Raw genomic sequence first — 8468 nt, 5'->3', positions numbered from 1 at the left:
CTCCCTCCCTCCCTTCCTCCCTTCCTCCCTTCCTCCCTTCCTTCCTTTTGCTTTTTTTCCCTCAAATGTAAAGTATAAAACTGGCAGGTTTTTCAGGAGCCACATTGGCCCTCTGGGAAAATTACATTTTCACTTTTCAACATCAGTCACCAAAAAGTACAAATATTTTGTCAGTCCCACCACTCCGTTTGTATAAAGGAATGTTCAGTCTCCATATATTCTTATTTATATAGCTTCATAAATATTCAAACACCTGGGGAAAATGGGGCTAGAAATGGGGAAGTAGCTCTAAAGTAAATATAAATTAAAATAAACATTAAGAAATAGAACGAGTTTATCTTCATTCCTAGGAAAGATCCAAATAGAGGATAATGTGCTTACTTCTCCTACGTCTTCCCTCTGCCAGGGACAGAGAATACCAGGGGCAGTATCTTATGCAAGGACCACCAGAGAGGAGGAACTTTCTGACCTGTGATGCTACCTTTGCATACTCTCTCAAGGTCAACCCATAACTTGAATCTAGAAACTCAGTCCTATCTCATACATTGGTGGTGGTCTGGAATCAGAGGACTGCAACTGGTTTCCTACCTTTTCTCTTGAGATCTGCTAGGTGAGACATCAAGCACTCCAATACTTTGTTCGGTGCAGGAACAGATGCAGAAAAAACACAGTTTTAGGCATTTGTCATGACAGGAAGACCCTTAGGTCATTTTTCAATCCAAATTCATGCATTCCTAGAAAAATAGGTCTGGAATGGGGTGTGGGAGATAAACTAATGCAAATTTCATACAGATAGTGGAATAATTTGTACCTCAGTTGTTGTTGACAAATGCTGACACTAACTAGCCTGTCCTTGAAAACCTCGAATAGCAGCTACTCCAGGTTCTCCAAGGTCTTTTCTGTCTTCATTAGGTAAGATCCCTGATGAATCTTTACTTTTAACTGCTCTCCTGTTTGGAAGCTACTTGCCTCTTTTTGTTTAACTCCTTGACTGAGTCCTGCTCCCTTAAAGGCTGTTTTACATTTAACTCTCCTAATGATTTATGCCTAAAAGAATGTGGGGGAAAAATATATGTTGTTTGAGCTTCCTGGAAATACTAAGCTCACTTTTTAAACACCATAGTTTCATTTAAGATATATTTTTGCCCTTTCACTTAAACTTTCTTAAATAAGAGAACACAGTGTATTGGTTTTAATTTGAAAATTAATAATTTGTTATGTATATTTACACTGCATTTTGCAGGTATTGAACTATGATCATTTGACCTTCCATTGTACATTAGTAGCATTAATTATTTTTTTGTTGACTTATTGTTCTAGTACTGTGAGCATATTTGGGGTTTTGAGCTATGTGAACACTTGATCAGATTTATTTCTGTTGAGTTTTGTACAATTAGGTAGAAGCTGTGTTAGTGCTGTTTCATGTGTACGAAAGAAACTTGCTCTTGCGTTAGGCACTTAAATAAAAATACCTTCCATGATTTGTGGGTGCATGCTAGATAGCTCTGTAATCTTATATTTCACCTGAATTCTGAAAGGACCTTAATGTGCAATGGTGAAGAATAAAGACTTCAGAGAGCCCTCTAGATAGGTAATACAGCCACCATAGTCTGTCACCATAGTCTCCTTTCAGATTCGCATTAATAGCATCAAAATATTTTCTTCATAGCTTCATTCCAAAATATGGCCCATATATCTATGTGCATTGTGCAGTAAAGAAAGACGTTGGATGCTTTCAGCTGAAAGAAGGATAGGTGAAATACCATCTTAAGTGTAAAAGTCTCAGTTTGGTTTAATTTAAAGTCAGGACCTGAATAATGCACTGATAGAATGTCCTGATGAGGCTTGGATGTCTTTACTTAGTTGCATTGTTTTTAGAAGTCTCCATCACTTTTGGATGCAGTTCCTAACCTAATCTGTATTTCTGTCCCTTTTCCCCAACACCCAAATTCTGTAAGTAGAATAAATAAATAATTTTTTTTTTTAAATAGAGGAGAGTTCTAAGAAATTCCAGAAATATTTTAAATTACATTGTGACTACAATGTGGCCCATGCATTTCTTGTCCCTGGAGATCTCAGGGTTTCTAAGTTCTCACCAAATCAAATTGTGTGACAAGGTCATAACTAGATCTGAATGAAAAATAGGATTCTATCAACGTGTTAAAATTTTCCTATCATGAATCATATGAAATTACAACCTTTGGAAATTTTAAGAAAATAAAAGTGCAAGGAGCTTGCCTACTGTTTGGTGCATAAACCACAGTTTCTTCCCTGCCCATCCAGCATTTGATTCACAATCTTGTCCTCATAAACCATCTCCTTTGTGGACATTTGATGAGGAAGGTCCTTGAGTGTAAATGGGGAAGTGCATATTCACACCTCTGCTATGCCTGATTTAGACCAGAACAGTGATTTTCAGCCTTTGCTCTGTAGACCCCCGTGGTTTTCAAAACAGCAAATAAAAAGCCAACTTTGCATACGCTGCAGAAGTCCACAGAGGTGACATTTCTGAAAGGATCCACGTCTCCTTTGGGAAATTTATGCAGGTAAACAAACTGAAAAGGACTAAAAAACTTTGGACTGGAAATTTGGGTTAGTCACCCTCAATGGTTACTTAGTTCTCATGCTGTTTGAAAGCTCGTGTTTTTTGGATGAAATTGTTTTGCTTCATAGGAGCGATTATGTATTCACTGAATGGGCGGGGCAAAGGCTGTCTTTGAAGTGTCTGCAAAATATAGGTATGGAACTGTTTAGACAAAGTTGAACAGCTTGAACAGATGCTTATCTAGAGCTTAGAGGCTGTTGTATTATTTTTATTTCTTTTTCTCTTTTTTTCTTTTTGAATCGATGCTCTACAATAATAAAACAAAATCTTCTACAAGACAAGAGAATGATGAAAATTAAATCACTTTCAAGAAAATTGTGAGATTAAGCTTTCTGTATATTTATGAATCCTGAAAAAATGCTTGGATGAAATCAGCATCACCAATTCACTCCTGTTGTTCTCCCTCATACTGTGAGTCTTTCCGAATCAGTAGCAAAAATAGGAATGATTGAATCAGTGAAGCTGTGAACATTACAAGATGCACACTCCAACAAACATAAAATGCGTGAGTGCCTGGTGAGCATTAGGAAATCTGTCACTATGAACAATTGAAGATGACAAGTTTAAATAGACCGAGGAATTCCAGTGTTAACTTACTTTCAAAGTATTTTCAAAATTGTCGTGGTCACTTTATTTTTTACTGAAGATTAGTTGAATGAAAAACAAGTTAATTTAAATTCCTTTTACATAAATGAAAAAAAAAATTCTGGGAAAACCATTAAAAATGGACACATGAGCATTTGGGCACTGATCACTTTCTCTTTTTTTGCTAGAACTTTCAAGAACACCTTTCCATACTATGAGTGCTGGATGACTACCCCGATATTACAGCCTCTCCTGGGGTACTGAAGGTGCCTCGGCTAGAAAGTCCTCAGTTTTCTGTTGTTTTCTTGAAAAGAAGAGGATGCTCCATGTTTGAAAAGTCTACTGTTCTCATCAATAACTTGTGAGAGATGTATGTGGAACTGATTCTATACTGGAAGGGTTCAAGCCCTGCAGAGACACCCCATCAGGCAGCTTCAGGAGCACCTACCATGCTGGCTGTCACAGCAAGGTGTCAAGTATGGGGAGCAACAATTAAAAGCATTAGAAGCAGTTTGCCTCCACAGTATTTTGCTCTGTGAGTTGTTTTAGCTTGTTTCATTCTACAAAGAAGAAGATGGGAAATGATAATGAGGGCTAAGGAGAATGGAACTGTCTTGTGATAGTTAATACCCCTCTCAGTAGACAGATGGATTATCTGGAAGGAGGAATAAAAATTGCATTTTTTGAAAGCAACTCTAAGCTGCAGGGAACCAGGGAAATTGTTTTCTGTTATATTTGTGGGCACAGTCTCGTCTGCAAGATATTTAAATATGAATAGCCCTTTAGCACAGAACTTCTGCTCATTTAGCTATCAAAATAGTTTTGTTGATTTTAGTCTTTAACCTTTCACCTAAATGATAAAAGTAGAATAACAAGGAAATATTTGTAGTGTTTGTGGACATAATAAGGGTAAAGTGTCAGAAAGTAGGTTTCTGTCTTTCTTCACAGTTAATATATTCTAGTATGAACACTTTGTAAATGACCTGTGCACTTTCATACTTCAACTTTCTTACTTATACTGCATGTTAGATGGAAGTGCTAACTTTAAAATTAGTCATCCTAATGTGCAAAGCACTGCAAAAAGATGGATGTTTTGAACATAACAGGCTTTACATTAAACTCCAGCACAGACCAGATGAATTGTGGAATTATGTCTAATACTCTTAAGGGGTTTTAGTGATCAAACACACAGTAGATCCATGCTGACATTAGGTCTAGCACATCTGAAAAATGCATAGTAGAGATCCAGGGTTCTACAGACCTGCAGTCCTACTGGTTTATATTTAACCTTCTACAGTGTAAAAATGTTGACTGAACGAGCCCATTTTTTTATAGTCAACAGTAACTCCATTGGTGTTTCTGGGCAGCCCTGTCCCTGTGTAGTTCACAGACTGTATGCTGTATGTATGTGCTGCAATACTGTGTAGCCCTCTTACACTGTAAGTAGGCTGCTACTTGCAAATTATACCTTATTCCTAAAGTGCTAAAAATATTTCTGCTTTCACCATAGGACATTGATGTGAAGTCTGTTGTGATAACATATGAAGTTCTATACATTTGTAATATTATATTTTTTGAGAGATTTAAATTAATTTGTTTTATGGACCACTGATTTGCTAGTATTCACCACTGAGGAATGCTTCTCCCCATCCACAGTATGGATTTAATCTTAGTAATTTTATTCTCCTAGACTATTTCATAAAATAAGGAGAGGTATCTAAAGCCCATGGCATCTAAGAAAGATAAACCCCTGCCTGAAATCCCCTGTCTCTGTCCAGGACTAGACTAGTCAGCTGAAGTTAAGTGAGATGAATCTCATCCACAGTGTGGAGGGCAGCTACAGCAGAGCTTCAGATCCCTCAGGATGGGAAGTGGTCCTCATGTTTGCAGAGGAATCTGAGAACTTTGGTTGCTGTCAGAAGTCACAGTGAATAGTTCAGTGTGGTTAAGTACAGTGACTAATGAAAAAGCTGGTAAGTTTGAGTTGCAAACAGATCAACTTTAAGTAATGAACTAAGTGTGACTTTTTGCAGCAAAGCATGAAATTAAATTACATTTTTACTAGTATTCAGACTGCATGAAAAATGGCACTGTCTGTATTGCCATCAATGAATATTTTAGACATTTCTAAATGTTTGGGGTTTTTTTTCCATCTACAGCCTTATTATGTAAGGTGAAACAAACCTAAAAAACAAATTGGATCCGTGTGCCAAAGTTTGGGTAGCTGGGGGCTGTGTGAGCAGCCTTTGTGAGGAGACATCAGGAGCTGCCCTTATGCCAGAATGAGATCCAGCTGCCTCCAAGACAGACCCACCACTGGGTAAAGCTGAGCCCATCAGAAACATCAGGAGCACCTCTGTGGTAGCATATTTAAGAAAGGGAGAAAATGCTGCACATTAGAAGATGTGATAGAGGAGCAAGAATATGTAAGAGAAACAACTCTGTAGGCCCCAAAATCAGTGCAAAAAGAGGAGGAGGAGGTAGTCCAGGCATACAACCAGAGATTCTCATACAGCATGCAGACAGGGTGCAGTGATATGTTTTTCCTTGCATCCCATGGATTTCCACTGTGGTGCAAATAGCCACCTGCCACCTGCAGACAACCCCACATCAGCGCAGGTGAATATCCCTTAAAAGGAGCTGTGGCTCATGAAGGCCCTATGCTTGAACTCTTGACAGGAACTGCAGCCCGTGGAGAGAACACCATACAGGAGCAAGTTTGCTGTCAGACCTGTGACCCTGTGAGGAAGGACAGCACTCCACAGAAGGACCCACGCTGGACCAGTCAGCCTGTGGGGAGGACTTATGTTGGAGAAGTTCATGGAGGACTGTCCCCAATGGGTGAGCCCTTAGGATGGAGCAAGGGAAGAGTGTGAGGAGGAAGGAGCAGCAGAGATGGAGTGTTATGAACTGATGGCAACTGACCATTTTCCCCATCCTGCTGCACCACTTGAGGTGCAGCAAGTGAAAGAGTTGGAAGTAAAATTGAGCCTGGGAAGAAAGGAAGGGTGGGGGGAGATGTTTTTTAAAAATATATTCTTATTTCTTACTAATCGATTCTGCTTGGCAACAAATTAAATTTATTTTCCCAAGTCCAGTCTGTTTTCCCTGTGACAATTGGTAAGTGATCTCTCTTATCTCAGTCCATGGGTTCTTCATTGTCCCTCTGTCCCTTAAAGAGAAAGAGTGATAGAGTAGCTTGGTAGGTGCCTGGCAACTAGCCAAGGTCAACCCACCTCAAAATAATAATTTTTTTTTTTCTGAACCTGAGACTGTGGAAAACAAATGTCAGGAAGGAGACAGAAAAGTAACTTATGAGGGATGAGAACAAAGTCCCCAAAACACTGAGGCTTCATCCATGTACAAGGCTATGCAGTGTAATTAGATACATGATTAATCATGGCTTAGTTACAAATCTGTATCTGTCCTTATGAAACCAGATTTAAACTTGCATAAAAATGTCTGTTCATGGGATAGGATAGTTTAACTAAGATAAAAATATAAGACAGTCCAGTAGAAATTTATGGCATGGATGATGAATTTCAGACTCATGTAGAAACAGCCCCTAAACAGTAGAAGATTTAGAAGGTTGGCTTTTTTTAAATAAATTTCATAATAAGTTGTTCAGTCAAAAATGACTCTGTTTATTTCTATATTTTTTTTCATTTTAAAACTTCTCATACTTTATTACTTCTGTATTCACCTACATGACTCCTGAATCACTCAGTCTATGTGAGTCATGGTAGACATGACTGTAGCATTTGGATAAAGAAATTGAAACATCTGAATTAAACTTCCCCTTGCAGAAACACTTGTCAGTTACTGAACTGATCTGTTTCCCCTGTGAACTGATGCATAAGGGATTTTAAACATGTACCACTGAAGTGCATTTTAAAGGCTGTTTTTTAAAAAACTTTTGTACAACCCTGAAATGTGTTTCACTTTCTCTTAACACTGCTTTATTGGGCACTTGCCAAAACAAATTTATAATGCAACATGTATTATCTGGTTTACCAGTTTGGAATTTTGTCTATGTCTGCATCCTCAGTATTGATAAAACTGCGAATTTTCTAGGAAAAAATTTAAATGCTGAAGGCAATTTCATGGCTTTGATCTTTACGCACCAATCCCCAAAACAGAGAGAATAACCACAAAGAGAAATGAGGGTATGCTCCAACAACAACTTCATACTTTGAAACAAAATGAGGAAAAGGATTTGGAGGAAATGAAGTAAAATGGGTTGATCTCCAGAATATATAATGAATGCAATATCTTACATAGCAGGTAATATATCACCTGAACTTACTCTTGCCTGTTTCAGGAATGGCTCACTTGCAGACCACACCAATCTGCATCACCCAGTAGTAGAAAGGATATGATTTCCTTTGGAGACAGGCAGGGGAGCTCTTCACACTGGCATAATGGAAGCAGATGCTTTAGGAATACTTCAGAAAGACCGATGAGATGGATTTTATCATTTCTCAGAAAATGTTCAGATCTTTTTTGAGTAGCTTTTCTAATATGCATGTCAGAAAAGAGAAGGGCTATTTCTGATCTCCATAAAAGAAATGTATGAGTTAAATCTGGCAGTTATTACTATTTCTAGACTGAATTTTGATCTTAGTAGCATATTGCACTGGCTGTTTTGTAATTAGGTGCCATTAAAAGAGGATGTCTATCAAAATGTTAACAAGGATGGTGGTCAATCTCTGTCAGATTTATTGAAAGCAAATACATTTACAAGTTCCATCATAAATCTTGGTCAAGTAATGAGATTCTCAACTTATTTTCCATAAAGTGGTTATTGCATTATGCAGGCAAAATGTCATGGTACACAACAGTTCAATTTCATCAGCTCTTCACACAGCAATGAAATAATAAACCAGTACTGTTCAAACTTTGATTTCTTTCATTGTCATATATTAGCCTAGAATACATGCACGTATGGAATATTTTGGCAGAATATATGTTAAAAAGAATTCTCTTATTTCTGTTGGAATTCTAACAATAAAATTTCAAACTCTTATTTATGAACAAAATTAAGTATGAGTATTTTTCATGTTTTGTTTTGAAATTATGAAATTAGTATTTGAAATTATTACTGGAGTTGGCACTCACACTGCCATTAATACACACAAATAATGTGCAGAACAAAATGATGCAGAACTGCTTCTTTAATCTCTTAACTTTTAGTGAGCAGCTCTAAACAAGAACTTGCTTCCTCTGCATATCTGAAACAATTAACTATTTAATGCAACTTGGAACTCAAGGTGAATTT

The 8468-nt window shown here is 37.6% G+C and overlaps 1 long non-coding RNA gene across 1 annotated transcript; it reads left to right on the top strand.

The window, feature by feature from the left end:
* Window positions 1–30: 30 nt before the first annotated feature.
* On the top strand, window positions 31–8229 carry LOC121659153. Its single transcript, XR_006014184.1, has 2 exons — window positions 31–3725; window positions 5870–8229. It is a non-coding gene; the product is annotated as an uncharacterized LOC121659153 (long non-coding RNA).
* Window positions 8230–8468: the final 239 nt, after the last annotated feature.

This window comes from Corvus kubaryi, unplaced genomic scaffold (genome assembly GCF_017639235.1).
Source record: "Corvus kubaryi isolate FWS band 111438036 unplaced genomic scaffold, C.kubaryi_AGA036_p1.0 split3-73, whole genome shotgun sequence".
NCBI lineage: Eukaryota > Metazoa > Chordata > Aves > Passeriformes > Corvidae > Corvus > Corvus kubaryi.
This window is presented reverse-complemented; position numbering and strand designations above follow the sequence as displayed.